The sequence below is a fragment of the Mus pahari genome, chromosome 12 (assembly GCF_900095145.1).
Source record: "Mus pahari chromosome 12, PAHARI_EIJ_v1.1, whole genome shotgun sequence".
Taxonomy (NCBI): Eukaryota; Metazoa; Chordata; class Mammalia; order Rodentia; family Muridae; genus Mus; species Mus pahari.
Window position 1 is genome coordinate 68,303,768 of NC_034601.1, and position 26,887 is coordinate 68,330,654.

Genomic DNA, 26,887 nt, shown 5'->3' on the forward strand with positions numbered 1-26,887 from the left:
AGGAGGAGGAGGAGGAGGAGGAGGAGGAGGAGGAGAAAAGAAGCAGCAGCTCTGGATAACACTGAAGACCTTTTGTAGTAAAGTAATGAAAATACATCTGACATTAAGAGGAAAGTATATATGACACCAAGTTGCCACATTTTCCTCTAATAAAGAAACTAAGATAGGGGTATGGAGAGATGGCCCTCAGTGGTCAAGAGCAAGTACTGTTCGTGCAGACGACCTGATTTTGATGATTCCTAGTGTTCAGGGTGGGCAGCCGGCAACTGTCCCCAACCACAGGCGATCCTAGCTGGAGGGGATTCCATACTTCTAGCTTCTGCAGCACCGGTACTCCTGTGCACTCACCTACACCCAGATGCACACTATACATACAAGTAGTTAAAAGTAATTAAAATTATTTTTTCCAAGAATTAATACACTCTTTTATGGAAAGGTAAAAAAAAAAAAAAATCACGCTTCCACTCAATTTCCCTACAACATTCTTACAGGCCATGTGTGCAGGGAAAAGACTTTAAAAAGTACACTATAAAGCCAGAGCCACTGAAGACCTGCTAAGGGAAGCTGCTAACAGGAGTGGAACCAGCCCCAGAGAAAGAAGTTTGTTGCAGTCAACAAAGATGAAAGGAACTGGAGATCTAAAGAGTGCTTTGACATCAGACAGGGCGATGCAGAGTCTGGAGTTTGCCCAACTTTTAGTTTTTGGTCTTGCTTTGGTCAAGTATTTCCTCACGATGAGATTTTGGTCATATATCCTATGACGCTGGAAGTATTCGATCTGATTTTTGATTCTGATTTTATAGAAGATTACAGCTAAGTGATTGGATGAATCTAAGAAGAGACTTTGAACTTTGGACTTTTAACATTGTTGAGATGGTTAAAGATGAGGGGACTTTTGAAGTTGGACCAAATGTACTTTGCATTATGCTATGGCTAGGTATGGCCCAGACAGACTCATGTGTTTGAACAGGCCTACAGGGGCCAGGAAATGGAATGTGGTGGTTTGAATATGTCCCATGGGAAATAACACTATTAAAAGGTATGGTCCTAAAGTAGGAAGTGTGTCACTGTGGGGGTGGGCTTTGAGATCCTCCTCCTAACTTCTTAGAAGTCAGATTTCTCCTGGCCCTTCAGAACAAGATGTAGAATTGCTCAGCTTCTCCTGCACCATGCCTGCCTAGATGCTGCCATGTTCCTGCCTTGATGATAATGGATTGAAGTTTGAGCCTGTAAGCCAGCCTCAATTAATGTTGTCCTTTTAAGAGTTACCTTGGCCGTGGTGTCTGTTCACAGCAAAGGAAACCCTAACTAAAGAGAGTGTGAAAGTGCCAGTGGACTGAAAATATTGTCTATCTACATTTAAGATGGTAAGTGACCTCATCCGAGGTTGGCTGTGTTTCCTTTGAAACTACTGTATTCTGTTTCTCCCTACTCTGAGCAATTTACTCAGAATCCTCATCCTGAATAGCTTGCAAAACCTAATGAAAGATATCATTTCAGTAATCTATAAGTTGCTTGAGTATGGTTTATAATATAATGATGAAAGTGGTTAAATTTCTACATTCTGTTTAGGGGTAAGAACTTTTGCAACAACAAATAAGACCCTTACTACTGCCTCTAATGGTTTTGTGACAAAATAAGAAAACTCACCTGTGGAGGAAAGTGACCATCCAACAAATAGTGTCCATACAGCCAAGAGCTCAACACAAAACAGAAGAAAAAAGAAGAAAACCCCAAACACTTCACTATGATTAAAACCAAAACCTACAGTAAACTAAAACTGTCCCTAAATTTGGCACTTTTTTCTAGTTTTATTATTGGATAGCACAAACTTTACAAAATAGAACTTCTTGGAGTTTATGTTTAGAATAGAAGGGTCACATTGATTTCTGTTTAACTAGGAAAAGACAAATTATGAGATTAAAACACAAATTTATCACACTGGTAATTTCATGGATGGTATGCTATGTAGACAAATATCTATATATTGTTAAGAATTTACTTCTTTATCTCCTTTGACTATATAAAAAAGGTAATCAGATAGATGGTACTAACAGGAATTTAGCAATGCTATCATTGAGAAGAAAGAGAAATCAATGGTTTAACTCCCTTAAAAATCTCAGTTTAAGTCAGGCAAAGAGGTTCATGTAGTATTAGCAATTGAAAAGCTGAGGCAGGAGAATTGCAGCTTTGGCCACAGAATAAGCTCCAGCCTACACAAGTCACAAGGTCACAAGTGAGACTTTCTTTTAAGAAAAGCAAAGCACAGAAAGAAAAAAAAAATTCAGAAACCACCAGTAAAATGAAACAAATATACATTTGGCCAAGGAGATCCGCGAGGTACACAGCTCCAAACAAATCATCAACTGAATACTTTATATTCTATGTTGGTTTATATACTTTTAAAGCAGTAATGTGTGTGTGAATACCAGATCGTTGGAGGTGAGGAGAGATTTGACTTTGTAACTATTGAATGTGCCATGAATAGGACATTAAAATGGTTCTCAGACTTGTGAGGCCAACCTACAGCCAACGGTCACACCATCTTCCTAACAACCACTGTGCTGACTGGCTTTAGGCTATGCATGTGTTTTCTCTTACATGCTCCTAAATGGACCCCCGAGAACACATCCTACAACCTGGAGTAGGAGCTCCCGTAGCCCACTCCATCATGCTGCAGGCTACCCTTCTGATATCACTTGGACTCAAGCTGAAATGCCTCCCTGACCCTCTTTGGAGTTACCAAGGCCTGAATGCCCTGAACTATCTGAATGTACAGAATCATCCCAGGTCACCAGTCGCTCCTCTCAGTCAATGCTCAGCAAATTTGTAAGGAAGGCCACACACACAGCATTGCAATTTTCCTACATGAAAACTCTTCTCAATGTTAAAAGGTAAAAACTAGATAATGTCTTAATCCAAAATATTAATTTGTCTCGTAAGAACCAATAAAACTTCTTAAGCTTTACTAGATTCTTTCAGATAGATGTATGCTGTGTGTGTTTTACCCTCACTCTCCTCTTTGTTCAGGGTGGCGGTGGTGGTGGTGGTGGGAAGTCACCTGTGGCTTTTTTCTGCCCTACAGGGAGGGCCAGCAGCTCCACACTGAATCCCTGGCATTCTCACCCAGGAGAGTGTCTTCCTGCCTCAGGCCTGCCTGCTCTCCTGCAGTCACTCTATTCAGCTTAAACATCACTTCCCAAGATAAGTTACTTTCCCAGGAAACAGTCTGCATACATTCCTGGATCAAGGACCCAGCAGACGCCCTGGTGTGGGTCCTTCTTTATATGGTGCCTTCTGCTCACTCTGCTTTCTTCCACACTCTTTGTTTATCATCCTCTCCTCTCACCACCACACAACAGTGGGTGGTTAAGGAAAAGCTGTGTTTACTCTTCTCAATAGGACATAGGAGGCACATTTTGTGAGCAAATGCATGTCTGGTCCTTACATGTGTACACACACACACACACACACACACACACACAAACATACAATCCCAGGAAACAATGGGTAGAACTGACTTACTACCATTCAAATTGTGATGTTTAAAAAAAAAAAAAAAAAAAAAAAAAAGGTGTTTTATAAGTGAAATTGTTATTTTTCTTTAAGTACCATGCTTGTATGCCCCACAGAATTAATACTTACTTCTTTTACAACCAGAATACTGTATGCTGAATAAGAGAAACATTATTTAAACTCACAGCAAATCCTAAGATGTGTCTAACATTCCCAATCTCTTGCCTGTCAGAGCCCACCCAACTGCTACTCCACTGGGCGTTTATTCTTGTACAGTCATAGCATGCCTATCTTCTCTAAAAATAAAAGGAAACTACCCAATATTCTATATAAAATGCTCAGAAAGTTCTACAGGTAAAAGGAGGAGGAAGAGGAGGAAGAGGAGGAGGAGGAGGACAAGGGAAGAGGAGGAGGAGGAGGAGGAGGAGGAGGAGGAGGGCAAGGGAGGAGGAGGATATGGAGGAGCTGCTACAGCTGCCTCAAGTCTGGAAACCTGAGGAAATCGAATGCTAAGATGTGAGAAAAAGTCTTTCTCCACTCGGGCCGCTCATTTTCCTAAAACATCGCTGTGTTTTTGACTGAAAGTCATGGGTCACTACTAACATATGAGCATGTGCTCACTAAAAATTATGTACAGACTTGATATCGTAATTAAAAACAACGTAAATAAGAATCATGGAACAGATAGAGGCAAGAAGTGCACACTGGAAGATCCAGACCTTATTTTAGGTTAAGTCTGTGCAAAAGTTAAGAGTTCATATCAGTAAGACCACCAGCAGTAAAGGGGGAAATCGCACCAGTGACTTTGAGGTTCCAGAGCAGCTATTAGCCGTATCGTAGGATGTGACCTGGTCACCCTGTGAGTCATTGGGAAAGTTGAAAAACATCTGTGGAGGCATGTCCACCTTACATGGGAAATGGGAGCCTAAGGTCACCATCTCATACACGATGCTCCATGACAATCCTGTGTTTTTTCAGTGGGGGACACTGCATTGGAGGCTAAATTTGCTTATAAACTTTGCCCAATTGTTGACCTAAAGGACCCAGGCCTGGAGATTTCTTTTCCATAATGGAATGGGGTGGAGAGGGTTAGAAACAGTTAAACTGTCAACCCTAAGACTTGTAAGCTACTAACCTTATCTGTGATACCAGACAGGGCAAGCCCACACCCACATGCCCGCTGCTCACTGGTTTCTCAAGGCCTCTATGCACAGTTGACTTAGCTCTCTAAAACAATCCCTAGTTCCTTGCTCCTTTGTCCCCTGGAAATAAAAACCTAGTCGCTAATATAACCCATAGCTAAACCACGTTCTATGAACTGCTCACACGAGGGCCTCGTCTGTGGACCCCCTTGTATTGCTAGGATGTGCTCTTCAGGGATATACCTGCAGATTTGCAGTCCACTCCTGAAGTTTCCATAAGATCAGAGTGAACACGTTTCTTGAATTTGACAGCTCAGTATGTAACTGGCCTTGAAAGACCCCATGTCTAGCAAGTGCTTCCTCTCTCCACTCAGAGATGACTATGCCACCTGAAGAACACAGTGTCCTAAAGTTTTAGTTACCAAAAGACTACAGTGTGTTTAGGAATATACTACTCAGAAATTTATTACGCGTCTCTATAAAATCATCTTGAAAACTTTTATTTTTCTTGGTGGTACACAGTATTTTTGTCACCCATCCTGGGCATGAAAATAATTGTGGCTTTATGTCCTTAGGGGGCAATCCATGATAGCAGGTGGGAACATGAACATACTGTGTACATACACTGTACATACACGTATGTGTGTGTGCACAGTGTCATCTTACTTCTATTTATAGTCTATTTAGTCACAAACTAATTTAATTGTGGCTACAAGTGTAAAACTTGAATAGTATTAATACTTTAGTACAATTAATTCAACACAGTTGATATCCTATGAGAGAAAGACAGTTGTTTCATGAAGCTAGGTGACATACATGCTAGGTGCTAACCTGCCTATATGAAACAACATATAAGAAGCCTCATGTTCTCAGTGGTCACATGACTTCAGACACCAGTTCCTGCGTTTCTTGTTTCTAATGATAAGAAACAAAAATTATAAAACTTCTCTTTCATTTGTGGTCTCCCGTCCTTATTTTCCTTCATTAACGTCCTTGGTCTGGGGTTTAAGGTGCACTAGTTCATGCCCACAGGACGTTAAATGGCAAACAAGAAAAAAACGTTGACTTATTAAGTAGGTTTAGAAAGGTTTCACTCTGTTCTCGTGAATATTTTTTAATCTCATAGCTTCAGTTAATTGTCAAAACTAAATGTGTACTTCCTTCATAATTACCTAGAGCTCTCTGACTAAAGTTGGCATATGATTTAGTTATTAGCTAACCAACAGGTAAATTCACAAATGAAGTTGTTATAAAGTTCTAAAGCTTTAAATAAAAACAGCTTTTAAAAATATTCAGTATCAGCAGATAAAGTGGGGGTGGGGGGTGGTGATGGGGTGTGGGGGGAGGGGACAGGTACCTGCTGGGGAAAGGGGCTCCTAAAGATACAACTGAAAGGGTCCAATGTGAGGCTCTGTCAGACATCTGAACAACTAAGACAAAGAAGTTGAAGAAATAGTGTCATAGTTGGTTCTAAAAAACTGAGTCACTGTTTCTCTAATACCTACAATAGTTCTAGACGCCCATAGATGCTAAAAAAAAAAAAAAAAAAATTCACTTCCATAGGAACAGTGGTGCTAACTGAAGATGGACACAGACAAAAGAGAAGAAATGTGTGTGTGTGGGGAGGGGTTTTATATCTAGCCTATCTTCAGTTGTTCAAAATCGATTTATTGAGCAGCTAGTATGTACCAGACAACATGTAAGCATTATGGATGTTCTGAAAAACAAAACATAGCCTTGGTTCCTTGATAAGAAACAAGAAAATATAAAAATCAAACTTTTCCTTGGCTATCCTTCCACCCTTATTTTCCTTGGCTAATTATATATATGTACATAGATACATGATTATCCATGTGTATGTGTGTATGTATAGATGCCTACTATTTGTTCTGAAAGTGGAAAAGACCAACACTCAGAAGGAACGTCTTTGGAATTCTGTTTAAGAAACCCTTGGCTTTTAGGCCGAGCATTCCTCAGCCATGTGTGATACCACCCTCCAATCTTTTTTGTCACTGGATTACAATATAGTAGGCTTCCATGAGGATTTTCCATTCACATCCATTCAGCTAACCCTCCTCCCTGCCCCCCACATTCCCCCGAGTCCCCCACCATCTTTAGGAAGTCTTTACCAAGTCTCATTTCCAAGATGAACGCATCATACTCACCAAAACACCCACAAACCCATGGTCACACAGTCGATCCTCATACAACTTGTTGGGCCACAAAACAAAACAAAAAAGAAAGAGAGGTGGAAGTGGAAACAGAAGGGCGGGTGTGGACAGGAGTGGAAAGGAGATGGGAGAGGGAGGGTGGGGTGGGGGTGGGGGTGGGGCCAGAGGCACACTTGAATGAGACTGTCCAAGAACAAGCTTAATACAAGATACACGTTTTTAAAAAGAGGGACAACATTCCAACACTTTATCAAAATTTTAAAGTAACGAGAAAATGTAAAACCAAAAAATGGCATAGACTTTGACAACTTTTCTTATCCTGGAAAATAAAATATTCTGGTTCTGAGTCCTGTGCGTATCTGTTCTTTATCTTTTCCGACAGTAAGGAGACCACAAACTAGCTGCACTAAACTACAGTACTGAGACCTTTGACGGCTACATTCAATTTAAAATATACTTAGTAGTGCTAATTTTGCCATGTAATATAAAAGTTTTTAAAACTGTACCATACCCTCGCCAGGCATTACGACCTGAAGTGGCTGATGCTCATCACTGTTTTATGCCATAATCTGTGTCTTTGCGTTTTAGTTTACAAATGTGTGAAATGCTCCCCAAGTCATCCATATTGCTTTAAATGGCACAGGGCCAAACCTAGATCACTGCCTACCGTTTATAATGCTCCATCTGGATCAGGAAGTCTTTCTTTCTAAAGATTGGCAAACACAAAACAAGCCTGCATTCATTCACGAAAGTAAGTGCGTAGTCTATAGCCAGGCTATACATTTCATTTCAACAATATAAAAGTAAACAACGAAGCATCCATCTTTTACCCATCACACATTAACAGCCACGGATGTAGGGATGTAGCACTCAGACGATATTCAGCACACTGAGACGTTGGCAGAGAGGGCAAAGGGCACCAGGAGTTCATGTGAGGTAAGAGCTAAGACAAGAGGGAGGATGGCTCTCCCCTCACAGGACAGATGTACACACAGTCAAACATGCAGTGACCATGGTCACGGGTGCCTCCGTTAGAGGAGATGTCCAACTTCAACTGCACGTACATGGATCATATTTAAAAATGCTACAACATCCATTCAGTTCATATATCCCAATCCCAAATTGCCAACTTCAAGTCCCTATCGGAAAATAAGTTGTAGATTTTTTTTTTCCAAAAAAGATTTGAGAGAGAGAGAGAGAGAAAAAAAAAAAAACACTTAATTCCTTTTCCTACCATAGAACCCTAAGAATATGTTTATACAGAAGAACCATCGAAAGAATAAACTAAATAACACATTTCTTAAGATAGTTTAAGACCACATAGCAGCTGCTGCACTTCTTCCTAACCTGAAAAATCTCTTTACTTTTCCTCTGTACTCCATCGGACCTGTAAGGATAGGACGTATTAAAAATAATTTCCTAAAATAATTATGTGCCTAACAATTCCCACAGCCCCTCCCACTCCACAGTTAAAATCTCACGGAGTTAGCATGAATCTCGTCTTTGCCTGACACATTTCCAGCCAGGACACACATCATCAGCGCCTCAGGATTTTCCAGGGTCTAAATATCAGTCAGGTTACGTTCCCAGTGGCTGCCTGTTAGCAAAATTATCTCACTCGCATAAACTCATGGCTGAAGTGAACCAAGCGGTAGCCTACTCCTATACACCTTCATTCATTTCAGGTTTTTTTTTTTATTCCTTTCCTTAGACATCCAGCACGTGCCACAGAAAAAGCGCATGTTAAATATTCCTGGAGTGTCACAATATGTCATACAATCAAACAGATCCCAGCCCTACCTCTCCTTCACAGCAGTGGCGCCAAGCACAGGTACACCGACCGGAGCAATCAATTTGTTCTGCAGACAGTAGTAAGGCTTTCATAGCATACTAATGCAAAAACCTCTCTTCTTTCTCTTTTGCCTTGACTCCCCAGTGCACGGGTCCCGACCAATACAAGGAGGAGGGCGCTGTGTCTTCTGCTGAGATAACCAGAACTACTAATCAAGTGTACATGCACAAGGGCACAGGATTAAACCTCCACCAAGCCCGAGTCAGGCTCTGAGAACAGCTCAACACAAGCCTGGTGTAGGCCAATCATCAGCTTACATGTGAGTGCACACACAAACACACACATATACAACCCCCCCCCCCATATTTTATCATTCTTCAATTTTTAATCTCAGAGGGATAAAATGTCCCACTGTTCTCTTGAGGGTTTCTACCTGACAGCGTGCAAAACAATTGTTTTTTCCACTCCTGAGAATCATGATCTGTTGTGTGTTACAAATGCTCACTGTTTTCAAAAGTGAGACATTCCTACAAATTGTGCTATCTATCCAGTACATAACTCACAGATAGAACTTTCAAGTATTATGATAGGGTTAATAGATTCAGCATGGATTCTTCTGATTTTACACTTAAAATGGAATAGCTCAAACCTACTATCAAAAAGAGCATGTGCCTTACTAATAACAATGAAAGAATTTCCATTTATCTTGAAGCTATTACACTAAGTATAATTCCATGCCATTTGAAAATATGCTCAGGTCTCAGAAGTGGTTTAAAGAGTATCTGTAACACTTTAGAGTCTGGAGACACAGTCGGGTATTTGATCTCTTAAACTTAGAGTTTTCAGGTTCTCTTTAATTAGCCATTTATAGTTGCCGTTGCCTTATTTTTCTTTTATTCAACACACAAAAGCTATGCCAGTCATTGGGGAGCGGGATGACAGAAGGGAAATACATTTTATACCAACACACATTACCTCACTTTAATTTGTCTGCCTTAGTGTTTGAATACCTTGAAAAGTCCTGCTAGTCAAAGGGCGGCAAACTAAACTATAATTAAGAGCAGAATAGAACACTCCGTCTAACTGAACAAACTTCATTAGGAAGCTTCCCTAAGCACATCTATTTTCATGTAAACAAATGCCCTAGCACAGTTAAAACACAGCTTCGCTCGCTCTGTTCTGCACCCTTCCTTTGCACCCGCACTCTTCCCCCTTCCTAAAAAAACCTCAGGAGCAATAATTAAGAAATAGGAATGCAGTGAAGTATTGCAGGAATGCTTAATCAATACTGATACCTTTGTCCTTGACATGCGGACCATGTCACCAGGCTACTGTCATGTGATATCATGTCATTTCTCCACCTGGCTCCTGACCTTGTCCTCTAAATGACCTAAAGCTTCCCTCAAGTAGCAGGAGGCCCCTCCCTGCTGTCTCAGCAAGGTCGAATGGGTCAGCTTGTCCTCATCTATAATCCACCACCATTTGTCAGCAGGGAGGCTGGAGGAGGCAGCCTTGCTACAAGGGGAGAATGCCCAATTAGGCAGCTGTCACACAAAGCATAGGCTGCAAAATTATCCCCTGTCAAAAGAAAGAGCAGCTGCGGGTGCCAATTACAGCAACCTTTCAACCCTTTAGGTACTGGAAACTACACACAAGTAAATGAAGAACAATTAGTGATAACAAATCGATGAATTAGGACAGTAAATTAGAACGAGTAGCAGGTGAGCTTGGGTCATACATGACATTTAGGGCATACCAGACTCCAGGCAAGGGCAAAGCTCTCTGCCTGGCACCATGCCCTTGCATATAGAGTCCCTTCTACTATGTCTCTTGGCAAACCTGAAATCCTTTTAGATACCTGTACCTAAAACTATGTGTCTCAATGTGAGGCTCCTTTTACTTTTCATGGACTCAAACAAATGTTTCTTTACAGAAAGAAAATCCCTCTCAATAACAGGTTTAGTAAATTCTAGATATTTCTTATACAATCTACCGTGTTATCCACTCCAACTTAAAAATGTTAAATGTAGCCTACAGAATCCAAACTATCTGTTAAAATACTCACACTGAAAATACTATACATCTATACACACACTTTGTTGGCCAGATTCCCATTCATTCCTATTTGCAAAAAAAGCAATAGGGTCTGAATTTTGAGGAAATTCTTTTGCCAATATCATAAAACTCAAATCATATTTCTCTGCCTAAATGGGATTTTCTTTCACATAAAAAAATAACAATTGTAATTGTTTATATCTAATACCTATAAAGATAACAACCATAAAATTATTCTCTTTCATTATTGGGCCTGAATACTACACCAGGGTCATGCATGACGTCCAAGCAGAAGACACTGACTGTCCTGGAGTCTATTTCATTGAGGTACTGGGGGCTTAGCACTAGCCCACAGCAGAGCAAATCCAACATGGCTGCCAAGTATTCATGGGTCTGGTGTTACTGGCCTTAGCATGTCAACTGCCCTCAGAAACAAATTTTGGAAGGTCCATTTTAAATCCGTATCAGCTCTTGGAAACTTGAAAAAACCTGAACGGGATCCACCAGTAATTTTCAAGAAACAGAGGCTAACTCATTCTGTGAGGCATCTCCATCGGAAGTGGGTGTGTCAGGAGAGAGAGAAGGTATCAGGCCCATTACTTACCTCCCTCCTGTACAGAACAAATGAATCACAGCAGCCAGAGGGTCAGGCCTAGTTCTTCCGGCCATTTGATAAAATTTCTAGGAGCCGTGTCACGGAGAGAAAACTCCATTAAAAGTTTATCTCAGGATTACATTTATAAATTATGTTTTGTCTCAAAACAAACCAGACACTTGGACAAATTTTCTTTATTTCAGAATGTAACCCCATAATGTCAAGACATGGAGAATGCAAAGAAACAGCAAGAAGATGGGGAGGAAGGAGTTAATGCCTTTAGAATTCAGTTTCCATCATACATGGGTGACTATCTCTTTAAATAATTTAAATCCTCTCCATCAACTACAAAGCTGTTTTGAAGCCATTTAGCTTTCTTCTTTACATGTGTTCTAATTAAGAAATGACCTTGTCATCACGCACACCAGAAATCCGGGATTATTTCCTACAGCAAAAAATTCACAAAGCTTCCCCCCCCCCCAAAAAAAAAAAAAGAGAGAGAGAGTGGAGGTGGGGGGAGGGGAGAGACTTCTTCCCCAGTTCCCTCACTGAGGAAGTTGTTGGCTGGCTGAATGCTGAAGCAGTTCCACCGCATAATTTTTTTTCTGTTGTTGTTGAATGTCACAGGGCGGGTTAGAGTGACCTTGAGCTGCATCAGCGGCTCAGCAAGGGTCGAGATGCCTGCAGGCGCCCTTGTACTGGATTTGCAAGACAAAAACCTTCAAACTGGCTGAAGGACATCTTAAATCTCTTCAAAGGTTTCCCGAACTAATCTGGGCTGCTCTTAGCAGGATCAGCGCCAGTACGAGAAGCAAAATTAAAAACAAGGTCTTTGACAGGATGCTGTCTCCTCTTAACCCTTCCAGAGCAGAACAGAAGACATTACAGGCACTCTGGAGAGATGGCTTACCTAGAAGCACTCTTTCATAACAAATTATGTAAGCAAGAAATCACAGAAAGAAGGGGGGGGGGAACTATTAGCCCTCAAAAGTAAACATTCCTTCTGTTTTATTTATAATGAATTCAAGCTGGGTATTTTTTTTTCCTTGACTATACTTTAGTGTCACGGTGATAAACCTGAAAACTACAGCTACATCTTTTAGATTTGCAGCACTGTGAAAATCACTCCATCAACACGAATCTAGGACTTTCAGTGTTTGAAAAATAAGCTCTGGGCTGGTTAAATCGAAGACTCGGTACGACTGCATATACCTCGCTAAAGTGACAATCAAATAGTATCCTGTGACTAGAGAAACATACTCTGGGAAGGACTGTCAGCACAGGGAAAGCAGACCTGAGAAGAATCTGGTAAAGCTAGCTCAGTACTGTTTGCTGGGAGAGGCAAACCTGCCCTTTTCCACACCATTCTCAGAATCTCCACCCAGGTACAGGCCAAACGAGAGAGAAGAGCGAGGCAGTTGAGGCTTCCTTGCTATGGCTTGTGTGACGCCCCCAGACTTATGGGTTAGAACCTGCATCCTCAATTTCATCCACTAATGGTACTAACGGGATGGAATGACGTCATAAAGGTGTGGCCCCCTATAAAGGAAGAAATTAGCACTTAGAATGGCAGGTCTCTGAGTGCTCTCCCTGCGTGGTATCCCCTGCTATCCAGTGATTCTTAGGATGTACCATGAAGCCTTCACTAGACACCAAGCAAATGCCTGCACAGTGCTCTCAGACTGCTCAGTACCTGGAACCCCGAGAAACACATTCATTCCCCTTTCGGGACTCAGCCTTGAGGACATAGTTAGAGCGACAGAAAACAGACTAAGAAGAGGTAAAAATTTGGCCTTTCCCAAAGCAGTGCCCTTGGATTTTAATGCAGGAGCTATAGTAGACAAGTTTGAAAATCATTATTCTAAAACAAAACAATACAAAATGATAAAAACAAACAAACAAAAACAAAATAACAGAGTGGGGCATAGTAGTGCACACCTTTGATCCCAGAACTCAGGAGGCAGAAGCAAGGGGATCTCTGAGTTCCTGGAAGCTTGATCTGTAGAGCTTGGATGCCCAGGAAAACCAAGGCTATACAGTGAAACCCTGTCTGGGAAGAAAAAACAACAACAACAAAAAAAACCAAACAACAACAATGACAACAACGACAACAAAACCAAACCAAACACATACCAGCTCTAGCGCTCAGAATACAGTTTCATGGAATAAACTGGGTACTGCTGTGGCTGGACCGTGAGATGGCTCAGCAGGTATAAACAGCATGCTACACACATTAGCTACTTGAGTTTGCTCCCTGGAACCCACATAAAGCTGGAGAGGGAGAACCCAAGCCAAAGTCATCCCCTGACCTGCACATCTCATTAACAACAACAACAACAACAACAACAACAACAAGCAAGTAGTTAGCAGAAGCAGGAGGCCGTAAACTATTTACTTTCAGAAAACAGCATAAATAAGTTCAAGACTCTACTGAACCTCAACCACATCCCCACTCACATGAATTCGGCTATGTGGTTGCAAAGCACACATGCTCGGGGGGCTGCAATACTTAGCGAGTTTATAACAGCACTGTGCATGGCACATCTCTTCTTTGTTTTCTGTGCAGAGAGAGAGGCAGGGAGCAGATGCTGCTAAGTGCTACGCTGGAAGCATTCATATAGTAAGTGCCCTGGACACACCCCAGTAGGGATGACCCAGGCTTGGGAGTCTCTGAGTGTGCAGTTGGTGAGAGAAGAGGTGGCTAAAGGTGGGAGACAGCCTACCACAAGAGAATGGCCACATTCTAGGTCACAGGCATGGATTTGAAGGCAGAGCAGAGCTGGGGTGACACAGGAAGGGGTAGCTATTTATTGTGACTGGAGATTAAGCTAACAATGCTCCCAGCTCCAAGGACTTTTGAGTCAAGGCCATGCCAAGGAGCCGAGGCCTTTATCTGGTGGGAATGGATGGTTTATAGGAAAAGATATGATTAAAGGAATGTTTCAAAAAACAAAACAAACAAAAGAAACTGTGGGGTTGGTAATGGCTTAGAGAGAGGATGTGGTAGGCCAGTTGGTGCAAAGAAGTCAAGAGTCAAATGAAGGTGTGGGCAGCCCAGTTCAACACAGCTCAGAAAATAATGCAAAAGAGGACTGAACATTTAGGAAGCAATTTGTGGAACATAAAGAGTGCTACAAGATAGATGTTAATTAACAACAAAAGATGAAAATAATATAATTACTACATTTCTAGCATAGGTGTATAAAATACTATGCTAATATGATCTGTATGAAATTTCAAGGAAAACAAAAATTCCAGTAGAAGTAAGAATTTACAATCTGACCTGAACATAATTCAAATATATTCTCATCCTTGGCAAAGGCTTTGTTTATGATGAAAGCAGTGCGCAACATTTTTTAAACAATGTGAAGGCGTAGTTCTGCTATTCTGTTTGTTTTACTTCTCTGAGAAAGGGTCTTACAGCCTACATAGTCTCAGTTTGCCTTGAAATCATGATTTTACCTCCTTAGCCTCTCTCTGAAGTGCCAGGATTACAGGACTAGGTCACTGCACCCACCTCAAAGGCCTATTTTTTTTTTTTTTTGGTTAGGAGCCAGAAGCTGGAGTAGCGGTCTGGCTTAAATTACTGTATGGTTGCTGGAGCTGAGAGTTTTACACAACACTAGTAAAGGAAAAAAAAAATACTTGACAAACATTAATTGAGGGCCTACTATGCTTAAAAGAACAACAACAACAACAAAATTAAAAGATTAAAAAAGGACTTCCAGTGCTCTGTGGATTTCTTGCTGTGCTTCCAGATTATCACTGGTAATCACATGAAGTCCCAAATTCCAGCTCACATCGTGACATCAACATACAATAAGAGACCTCTGAGCTGTTAATAAATCAAGTCTTATGAGTAGCCATTTTGGGATTACCATCCAGCCCAAGGTACACGCTGCATTCCCAGAACTCTCGGGAAGACCCAGTACTCAGGGAACTGAGGAGGAGTCGTTAAATACTCTAGAGACTGGCTGTCCTGCTAAGACCTCAGAAGGAATTTAACAGAGTGTCAGCCAAGGTAGAGCAGGAGGGGGCAGGGGGCAGGAGTCACTAGAGACAAAATATCTGCCAGAGCACAAAAGAGAAGCCAGCATCAGGGGTCAGGCTGAGGCAAGAGGAAGGAAGGAGGAGGAGAGGAGAGGAGGGGAGGGGAGGGGAGGGGAGGAAGAAGAGGAAGAAGAAGAAGAAGAAGAAGAAGAAGAAGAAGAAGAAGAAGAAGAAGAAGAAGAAGAAGAAGAAGAAGAAGAAGAGAAGGACGACGACGATGAAGACAACAAGAAAAAAGAAGAAAGAGGAGGAGGAAGAGATGGAGGAGAAAGAGGTGAAGGAGGAGCAGCAGGAGCAGCAGGAGCAGCAGGAGCAGCAGGAGCAGCAGGAGCAGCAGGAGCAGCAGCAGCTGCTTTTTTACTGTACTGCGTTAGTTGGCCCTTTGCTCTGGAGGGCATTGCAGACCCAAGCCACAGCATGTAACAGTTTCCTATTCTGGATTGTGGTNGAGGAGAGGAGAGGAGAGGAGAGGAGAGGAGAGGAGAGGAAGAGAGTGAAACACTTGAAGGGAGCCTACCATTGTCCCAAAAGAAGACGTGGACTTCATCCTAAAACTGCCTTAATGAGAAAGCTTCCACAAACTCAACAGTGAGATTTCCACAGGAGAAGGGCGTGGAGTGTCACCAGTCACAAAAAGGGACTGCTCTTGAAAGCCAGGGTTACTGACAGTGCCTGGCTAGGAATGACCTTATGAGTATCCACAAATAAAATGACTTCTTGAGTAAGCATCTCTGGCTTATGACTGCCAAGCTGACACTGGCAATAGGTTCCAGGACATTCTATGTCTAGACATTAATAGAAGAGTGGGTAACATGATGAACTCTGTAGAAGTTAAGAAGAAATCGGACAAATGTATGAAACACAAGTTAGGTGACATCAGGAGGAATGCATAGAACATTCTGCTGGTAATGTGGATTCTAATAACAGCAGTCTCCGAGTATGAGGGAGTGATGCTCAAGGGTCCTTAAGGGTCCTTATTCGGGATGCACAAGAGATCAAGACTACTTTTCTGATACAAAATACATGTGGTTTTGGGGTGCCTTTCTAACCTGTGCATGTGGTGCCATTCAGAAGCCACATGCCAATGTTTTAATGGCCATTGAAGTGCATCTTTGGATATTACAAAATCTTCTCAGTTCAAATTTCTCGTATGGTAAATAACAGGAGCTATAGCTGACATAGATGAAAACTCACCTGGACTCTCAACAGATTAAGGGTAGGAAGTGGCCCTGAGAAGCTTGGGAACCACAGATGACACAGTAGGGCAAAAGCCAAGAAGCAACATCTTGACTCTCATCAAACAAATGACGTGTTTTCTAGCTTCAGGCTGTCCACTGTAACTTTGCCAGGGGTGTGGCTCAGTGGTAGAGCGCTTGCCTACAGTGCACAAATCCTTAGATAGGTCCAACCTCTCAAATCACAGAAGACAAAACAAAGAAAGAAAGAAGCAAGGTGGAGAAAGATACCCCTGTGTCAAAATTTCCCCTCGATCCAGTTGAGGAAGGAAAAGGATGTTAGTTGTAAATGAGTAAAAGCTGAAGGAGGACTTAAAACATTTCCCATCTTTGCAGTCAGCATCACTGCACACTTACCATACCATTAGCAACATCCACAAATGCTGATAAGGAAGCTGCGGTGTGGTAAGAAGGGAGGCTACGAGGATAATCAATGGCAAACCCTCCTGAACTGGTTGTACAAGCTTTCCAATCAACAACACACTGAGAGCAGAGTTAAGAAAGCGCTGAGAAGAAAGAGCTGGGGAACAGAAGGCAACCTGGCTACAGATGTGGCATGGGAAAAGGCTGAAGGGACAATCAAGTGCTTTGCCAAATGGAATACTTTAGGGAGGGAAAGGACCAGGAGACCAAGGAAGAGATGCATGCACATGACACAACACATTCTAGAAACATTCTTACCTCCTCTAAACACAGAATTTGCCAGGAATTAGGAACTTTCTCAGGCTGCGGCATTCATACGGGTATCCTAGAGTGAGTTTGGTGAAAGATTGGGCCGTAGGATCTGAATGCCTTTCTTTTGCTTAATGTCCACCCTGGCAGAGCCTTTGAAAAGCCACAGAGTGGGTGCTTACTACAGCGCTGAAATGGACAGGGAACAGAAGAGAAAGCAGAGCTTCATCATGCACACACTAAGAGCACCAGTGTGGAGACCATCTAGGTGTGGCAAGAAGCACAGGTAGGACCAATGGCAAGACACTACCTGAGACTTCTCACCACATGTTACTCAGACCACCCCACGGACCAGGTGAGATTGCAAAGGGACCACTGGGGTTAGGACATGAGGCTTGATGCCTGATTCCGGACAGGGAAGGTTTGCTACCCACATCAAAAGCTTTACTGTTAGAAACATGTCAAGTTGGGATGGCCAAGAGGGCAGAGGTTCAAGAAGACCAAATTAGCCACCCAAAGGAAAATAGATCACAATCTGAACAAAAGTGTGGGCTTGATGCTGGCTCGCCAGAGTTTTTCATTGTTTTATTTACGTCACTTGAACCTACCACAGAATAGCAAAAACTCCAAGCGCATCCAGAAGTTTAGAACAGTAGGGATTTCCCTCCCAAATGATGTTAGTCATATTAATTATTCAGAAGAGTCAAGGGAAGGCCATTCTTTACAGATATCAAATTTAGAAGAAATGTTAATTATGCTTTTCCCACTGTAATGATAACTCAGGATTAATTAAGAAAGGCTTTTGTTTTCCTATGATCGTTAAGCTCTGAGAGTCACTCAAGCATAAAATGACTAGAAAAACAACACAAGTCAGTTGGAATTGGGGGGGGGGATTGTGGTGGCTGAGACATTTGGGACGAGGAACGCGGTAAAAGCTGCAGGCTTAGCCTCTGAAATATGATGGCTGGCCGTGAGGAAAGGAATTATAACTAGATGGAAGCAATGGTGGAAATTAACAACACTTCCTCTGAGCCAAGGATCTTGATCTTACCAGGGTTGTCCATAGCCAGAGAAGCTCCGAGGGGGCAGCCAAACGGGCTGGTGGCAGCCAACCTGACTTATGGAAATTAATTCCAATTAAATGGACGGATCTGGGGTTTGCCTGCACCACATCCCTGCGCCCATGGTGTAGAAGTTTAAATGCGTTCACACACTATTATATACTAAGTAAAAGACACCACATCGGCTCTAGGTAGCTAAGACTTTGCTTTCCGGTTTAAGTCACCTTGGCCCAGAACAGTCAACACAGTGTAAGATGCTTCACGATAAAGACAACTCCACAAAAGGTTTTTTTATACCTTATTTCTATATTGTCTTATCATTGGTTATTATTGCTAAACTCTTACTATAGCTAACATAAACTATGGCGTACTGTACATAGGAAATTCTGTATTATACATGACATGAGGCGCACACTGGAGGCCTCTGGGTCTGAAGGAGTACTATTCTTTCAGTAACATTTCTTTTTTATATATTTATTTAATGTATCTGTGAGCACACACGCTCCAGTTTGTGTGTGCTGGAGAACCATTGAGCAGAATGTGTTCTCTCCTCTACATGCGAGTCTGTAGCTTCAACTCAGGAGCGGGAGACCACATCCTTACATGCTGAGGAATGACCAGTCCCAGAAGGGCTAATTTCTAAATTAGAATGTTTTGGGAAGACATTTGCATGAAATTTTTTCCACTGACCTTACCAATCCCCATCTCTCAGAACCAACTAAATCTCTGACCATTTTCATGTTTTTACAGAAATTTCTTTCTCTGATATAAAAGTTGAATACTCAAAACACTTGCCGAAAGTTATCCACAATATAATCAGTCTAGACACATTAATATGCAGAATTTCCTAGTGAAAAGGCATATCACAGAAAGTATTTCCTTCTGTGGAAAATTATTATGGTCATATATTTAAGCTAAAATGACTCAGTCAATTATCAATTTTATTTAATTATCTTTTTATAAAAATAAACTAATGAATACTGCACAAAGAAAGTGAGCAGGGTTGAGGGTCCTGTGCAATTCATCTTAAGAGTAAATTTCTTTTGCTAGTTACTATATAGAAAGACTTGTTTCTTGAAAGACCTGAGCTCACACATATGGAAATACTGGTACAGGACATTAAGAGCTTCATATGCGTTCCATATTTTATATTGCTTTCAATAGTTAAGAATCTAATTGTAGCCGGGCAGTGGTGGCACACGCCTTTAATCCCAGCACTTGGGATGCAGAGGCGGGTGGATTTCTGAGTTCAAGGCCAGCCTGGTCTACAGAGTAAGCTCCAGGACAGCCAGGGCTATACAGAGAAACCCTGTCTCGAAAAACAAACAAAAACAACAACAACAAAAAAATCTAATTGTTTCTTCAATCCTCTTCTTCATTCAAAAGACATTACCATCCTAAAAAGTTTAATGCTGGTTTCTTTAGTGTGGCTGTGTAACAAACTATGATAAAGAAGACATATTATAAATAACTTCAACTTGTCAAACACTGTTTACCACATATTCCTTAGGATAATACCTACACCTACACATACACACACACACACACACACACACACACACACACAGAGTCTGGGCCTCATGTATTTCAGGCTACCTTGAGACTTACTATGTAAGCAAGCAAGAGTGATCCTGTGTGCTGGTGTTAGAGGCCAGTGCCGCCAGGCCTGGTTTTATACAATGATAAGATTGAACACAGAAGCTACAGCCTCGATAACGATAAGCATATGTTATAAAATAAAAGCCAGACATATTCCCCTTAAAAACCTCGAATCATGTTATGTATATGGAAAACATCAAAAATAAATAAATAAATCATCCTCGATTATTAATTTTTTGTATTTCAAAAGTTGGCCACCGTTCTAAATATTCTTAGTTTCTTTAGAAGGAAAATCTACAGGACAGCTTCCCCTCCCCCACCTCTTTTCTTGAGCTGGCTAGACTGTCCCTCCCTAGTACCAGGTGGCCCAGGCGGGCCTGGAACTCAGCACTGTCCCTCCTTAGGGTCTGGTGAGGGGTCCGCAGGGCCACCACAGCAGCTGAATGTGCTGTCCTGCTAAGAACTTCATGTGGCTGTGTTCTTTATCTGCTCACCATCAGTGTCACCTGTTCAACTGTAGTTGTTCAACTGTAGTGATTGCAACTCAGCTTCTCGTGACTCAGTAAAACAAGGGTGGTGGCAATCAACACACTCATTACCCCTCCTGTCCTTACCACTGCTGCCTTTGGGCACTTTTGCAAACAGAACGCTTTCTTTAAGGATTTTTCTTCTCGAGGCAAGAAGAAAATATAAACATGAAGGGAAACAATTAAGCTAAGATCAGTGCTTCAGTTTAGGACTAGGAGTTGACTCAAAATTACCGCCCCTCTCCCCAGCCTCATCTGAGCTTAGGGTACAGATGCTGCTTCTTCGGACCAGAGTCTCCAGGTCTCTGACCCTGAAAGTGAACTTGTCCCGAGAACTTACGAGCCTAACACCTTCGGCTTTCCCCCAGCTTGTACAGGCTGCTACAGCCCAGGAATCAATCTTAAGGTCTGAGGCAGCGCTTGTAGTAGAAATACAACTGGGTAAGTTCAAAAAGAACTTACAATTCACTCATCTCTTTTTATTTTTATCCTCTTAAGCTCAAACCAAATATTTGATCATTTCTCAAAAATGCCTTGTAGGAGATAACCAATTTATACAATTCCAACATATGACGCCATGCCCACAGTAACTAAACAGTTCTGTTTTCTTCTCCAAAGAATAACTAACTATGCACCTGAATAGGATTGCTATAGTGATATCAGCTTTACAACCTCCATGAGTTTGGGTAAAACCAAATTATCCACACTAGCAGCGTTTTCATTTCTCAACCCATCACTACAGAAAGAATCCTCCTGATTCTACTCTTGAGAATTTTGATTTTTTTTTTTTTTTTTTGGCCTTTCTTCTGGTACTTAATCTCTTTCACCGTTTGCTTACATTGATTTGATTCTTTACTGTAAAGTCCTTTGGTAGGACCTTACGTATTTTCTTAACAGCACTGCCTAAAGAGATAATTTGTATAGATAAAATACAGAATAGGTATCTGGTAACTGTAAGCTAATTTACAACCAAGACAGGACTGTCTAAAACAGATTAAAGCCACGAGGATGAAGCCAAAGAGAAGAGGGAAAGGGTTTCTCACCGTCTGTCTCGGCCTGAGCCTCTGCTATGTGGGAAAGGAAGCTGAGAAGGCTGTTGAAAAGCAACTCTGATGTCATCGGAGTCTTCAGATTCTCCCGTCCTCCTCAGTCAACTGTACACCTTAAGAACCGGAAAAGGACAGTTTGGCAACCATTCCAAATCAGATTTAGGAGCATTATTTTGTAACAGTCAATACATTCATCTCAGAATCTTTCCTTGCTCAAATTCAATATAGAAGGAGTCATTTGACAGGTAAATATAAATTGTTTATATCTATTACTTTATTAAAGGAATGCAGGAGGTCCTTGCTGTGGAAATAATACATTTGCTTAATTATGGGATGATGCTATGCCAACGTAAACCATGATAAGGGAGTGTTGTTGCTATGAAGTGCCTGTCAACCTCCATTGACAGCAAATTTCCGAGTGTTCTGACAGACCCATCCATTATGATTCACCCCCAAATTCTATGTACTCCTAAAGACTTCACCCAAAGAAGAAAAGAAGAAAAACAACTGTAGTTTCTCTCATATTAAATTTCTTCAGCTTCAAAATAGCAACAATTTAACCTCCCCAACACAATAAGCATCAGCTATCTTACATTCATTCCTACAAGGACAGGAGAGAAAAGCTAGAGCCAGTTTTGATGTTAACAGCCCTCAAACTGGAGAAAAGACAAAAAAACAAACCACGTGGACCAGCTGAGGTAAACAACAGCAAGTCCACGCATCCATAGATCCCAGCACTTCTATATTAATGATACAATAGTAATGAACACAGAAATCGTACTGTACAAGAAACTAAACAAAAACAAAAATACTGAGTGTAATCCCATTTTACATACACTCCTAGGCAATGCAAATTAATCTACTATGGGAGAAGAAAAAAAATGATCAATGGGGTGTCCTGGGAAAGGGGAGGACACAAGGCGGGAATTCAAACAGGTGCTACAGTGAAAGGCGCTGCTGCTTTCCTAATGGCTTGAAATGCCACAAAAATGGCTTATGCCCCTTAACATAGTAATCCCAATCCTAAGATTTACCTCATTTTCTAAGAAAACAAAGAACATCTGGAAGAAGGTAAAAGTAATTAACAAAAATAAAAATTTATAATATGTATTATTTCTAACATAAAAAAACAGAAGTAGCTAATATATATTGAAATAAAAAAGCCTAAACGTAGCTAAACAACAATCTATTACACCATGAGATAGTATATACACAACATGATACGGTATCATATACAAAGTCTTATAGAAGGAAACTGAGCTCTACTGAGTGACATATATTAAGAATTAAAGAAAGAACCCTACGTTTAACGCAAATACTTTTGCATTAAACCCATACAAAATAATAGCATCTTTTCTGCATTGAGACATAATTATTGTTTTTTCTTTCTGTTGATAAATATTTTGTAATTTTCTTCAATAACGGGTATTTCTAACAACTGAAAGCTGAAAGCAACAACCAGGAAGAAGTGAACCTGCCTGGTACCCAGAAAGGCCTCTAAGAGGTAACCCAAGTCAGCAGAGGAGGCTCTGCTGCCACTCAACTCCACCAGCAACCTACTAAATAGGGAGGGTTGGGTAAACCGGAACAAACCGGAAGCCATCATTCAGCTGCGTGCTTTCGCAGATACAGAGCACTGCATTAGGCTGAGCATGCTTAACCTTTGTAGCGAGGTGACACGGGAACATCAGACTCGGAGGAGGGCTCCCAAATACTTTACTGTGGAGTCAAATCCGATCTTGCCAATAAATTCTGACAGGAGTTCTCAGTAAAGTAAGGGGCTGGAGGGTTAATGACTTTTCCTGACTACGTATAGGAGGAAGTTATTCACATGTGATCTTTAAAACAACCACATTTGCAATTATATTTATTAGACTATAAGCGAGACCTTGAGGGATTCTCTACAACTAATTCCTAGCCTTAGAAACTACTCCCAATAAGTTGGCCTTGACTTTGTTGACAAATAATCAAACCACAGACATCCTACTAATCTTCCAGCGTTATTACATGTCTTCTCTTCTTGAGAAATACCATTACTTGGTCTTTAAACACAGAAGAAGAGCGGGATCTGACTGCTGAAGAACGCAGCACAGATGGAACCTGACAGACCAAGCTGTAGCTTCCTTAGGATAGCCTCCAAACAGGGATGCTCTATGAAGAACGCTACCTGCTCCTGACTAGAGGGAAAGGGAAAATTTGCAGAGTAACTTATTAAATGGCTGGGCCATGCCTGCTGATGCAGGTGAAGTAGAGGAGCCTTCGCAACAAAACTCCTGCTCACACTGCAAGGGCAGTTATCAGAGTCTGGCACAAGCCTTCTGCATGCACGCAGCTTAAAAGAACCCTATAAGCCAACTGTTATCATTTCCATTTGATGGCCGAGAAAGCTGAATTTAAGCTACTCCGAGTCACGAAGGTAAAGGAAGCTAAAGAAGAAATCACTCTGTGGGGTCAGGGGTGGACAGGCAGGTCTCTGTAAGGTCAAGGCCAACCTGGTGTGTGCAGTGAGACCTGTCTCAGAAGAAGAAACAAAAGCAAAAGAAAAAAGAAGCAACCAAATTCTGGTTAACATTTAACTTGAAACAAAAAACAAAAAACAAACAAACAAAAAAATCCAAGCCTTGGAAATGATCTGAAATATTAATAGTCATCCTTCTGTAGTAAAATCCATCTCCAGGCCTCCCAAATCACATACATATTGGAAAACAAAACACTGAAGCAGATGAAGTCTGTCTATTCCATGGAGGAGGTAAAATCAATCTACATCTTTGTGGGCTCTTACTACATTCCAGAGCGACTTATCTCCATAGCTACCCTCCACCAGTGCTGTTGAACTATGTATGAACACAGGGAAAAGTATAGACATGTCATCATATCAACAAAAGGTTAACACAGAGGAGCAACTTTCACAGATGAGCATTTACAAAGTTCTTATGTAAGGAAATGTTTAAGTTAGTCTCAGGCACAAGTCAATGACTCGGTATGTCAGACATGTTTTGCACAAGGACAACAGGACAGGCATCTGAGAAAACCTGTCATTCACTAGCAGGGGTGGTACTGGCGGAGCATCTGTGCCTGCCTGTCCACCCTCGGCTTTGCCCCTGTGCTGGACATCACCAACTTGCTCTTGCTACAGCTCCAGCCATCACGTGGGTTTGCCCTCCACCCCATTACTAATGTGTGTTGCAGTTTGTTTCACGGGTAAAACAACCCTTCCTCGCTGGTGTACACGCAGTTAGCATCACACCAGTGGTTAAAGATGGCAGGCTTGCCTGCCTGAGATGGTGAAATACTATCAGCTGAATACAAAACCCAAGCGATAAATATGAAAACACATAGCTTGGGGAAAGTTAAAGTCAACCTTACTGGGGTGCTAAAGAGGTGACTCGGAGGGCAAGAGAGCCTCCTCTTCCAAAGGATCGGGGTTGGATTCCCAGTACCCATTCTGTGGCTTCCAATCATCCATCTCTAACTCCAACTTCAAATCGGACGCTCAGTTTTCTCCACTGGCACTCAACTCCCTTACATGCAGGTGCCTAGAACTACATGCAGGCATGCACCCATACACAGGAATACGTTTTCAAACAATACCCCAAGTGAGCAAATAAATAAATAAATAAATAAATTTTTAGGAAAAATATCCTCTTGGTCTGTAGGCAGTGAGATCTTGTATGACATCTACCACATATCTATGAAGATTAATTAAGAAGTTTACAAACGTTTATGACAGACGGCAAGACCCAGAACAAAAGAACCCTTTCACAGGGGCCACTCAAGACTACTGGAAACCACAGATATTTACATCACGATTCATAACAATAGTGAAACTACAGTTATGAAGTAGCAACAGGAATAATGTCATGGTTTGGGGTGAGCACATCACAGCATTAGAAAGGTTGAGAAACAAAACCCCAGAGGATCCAACTACCCTTTCTGGCTTCTGTAGGCACCTGTGCTCCTGGGCACATACCCACCCAAACATGCACAAGTACACATTAAAGAAATCTCTTTAAATATGGTGAACTCTAAAAGACATGGGAGAAAACACAGAGACAAAGAGTGGAGCAGAAACTGTAGGAAAGGCCATCGAGAGACTGCCTTACCTGGGGACAAATCCCACATGCAGACTCCAAACCCAGACTCTATTGCAGATGCCAAGAAGAGCTTGCTGATAGGAGCCTGATACAGCTGTCTTCTGAGTTTCTACCAGAGCCTGACAAATACAGAGGTGGATGCTCGCAGCCAACCATTGGACTGAGCATGGGGTTCCCAGTGGAGGAGTTAGAAAAAGGACTGAAGGAGCTGACGGAGTTTGCAACCCCATAGGAAGAATAAGAATATCAACTAACCAGACCCCACCACCCTCACAGCTCCCAGGAACTTAACCACCAACCAAGGAGTACACATGGAGGGTCCCCTGGCTCCAGCTGCCTATGTAGCAGAGGATGACCTTGTCGGACATCAATGGGAGGAGAAGCCCTTGGTCCTGTGAAGGCTCGATGCCCCAGTGTAGGGGAATGCCAGGGTGGGGAGTAAGTGGGGTAGGTGGGGGAGTACCCTCATGGAAACAGGGGGAGGGGGATGGGATAGGGGGTTTCTCGGGGTTGGGGGGCAGGAAAGGGGATAGCATGTGAAATGTAAATAAAGAAAATATCCAATTAAAAAAAAATAAAAACACCTAACGCCCAAACCTATTCTAAAGCTATTGTGAGAACAAGGCATTCCCATGTTCCTGATCAGAACATAAGAGGCCTGGCCTCTCTAGGAAAGAGCTGGACAGTCTCAGACAGTTAGATGCATCTACAATTCACAACATCACAACAGTTTCACACATGGCTATTGAAGGAGAAACCAAAGCATGTCCAAAAATTGTACGCAAATGGGATCGGTATCAATCCTCTTAGCCAAGATTGTCACCAAAGCATCCACCCACCAATGAGGGGATAAGAGGGAGAGAGTAACCAAAACCAGAGGCCACGTGTAGTGCTTTGCAAAGCAAGATCTACACAACGTAAGGGAAAAGGGAACACCAGAAGGGACTTCCAGACCCAGTGTCCGTTTATGTCTTAAGGAAGATTCCATAGACACGCAAGGGAGAAAGTACAATCTTGTCGGGAAAGGGTCATAAAATCCTAAGAACTCGTGAGTGAATAAATACGTATCATCCTTTAGTTCACTACCTGTTAAACTAATTATCAGGACGAACCACTGTTTGAAGCAACACAAAGAAACAAACTTCTAGGAGAAGAACAGGAGAACTTAGGTTAGAGAAAGATGCCTGTGTAAAGTCGTAGAAGCACAACCCAAAACAACTGAACTGACCCTCAGGAAAGTCTCCAAGAGATATCAGTTATATGAAAAGCCAACACCAGAGTGGGAGAAAATGTCTGCAACACATAAATGATAAAAAAAAAAAAAAAAAA

The 26,887-nt window shown here is 41.8% G+C and overlaps 1 protein-coding gene across 2 annotated transcripts in view; it reads right to left on the reverse strand.

Moving 5' to 3' along the window:
* The window catches only part of Nrip1 (nuclear receptor interacting protein 1), an 87,140-nt gene that overhangs the window by 21,338 nt on the left and 38,915 nt on the right, over positions 1-26,887 (reverse strand). For both annotated transcript variants that reach the window (XM_029544256.1, XM_021209594.2), the window contains exon 3: positions 21,459-21,577. The gene's annotated coding sequence lies outside the window, so the exon portion shown is untranslated. The remainder of the gene's footprint in view (positions 1-21,458; positions 21,578-26,887) is intronic.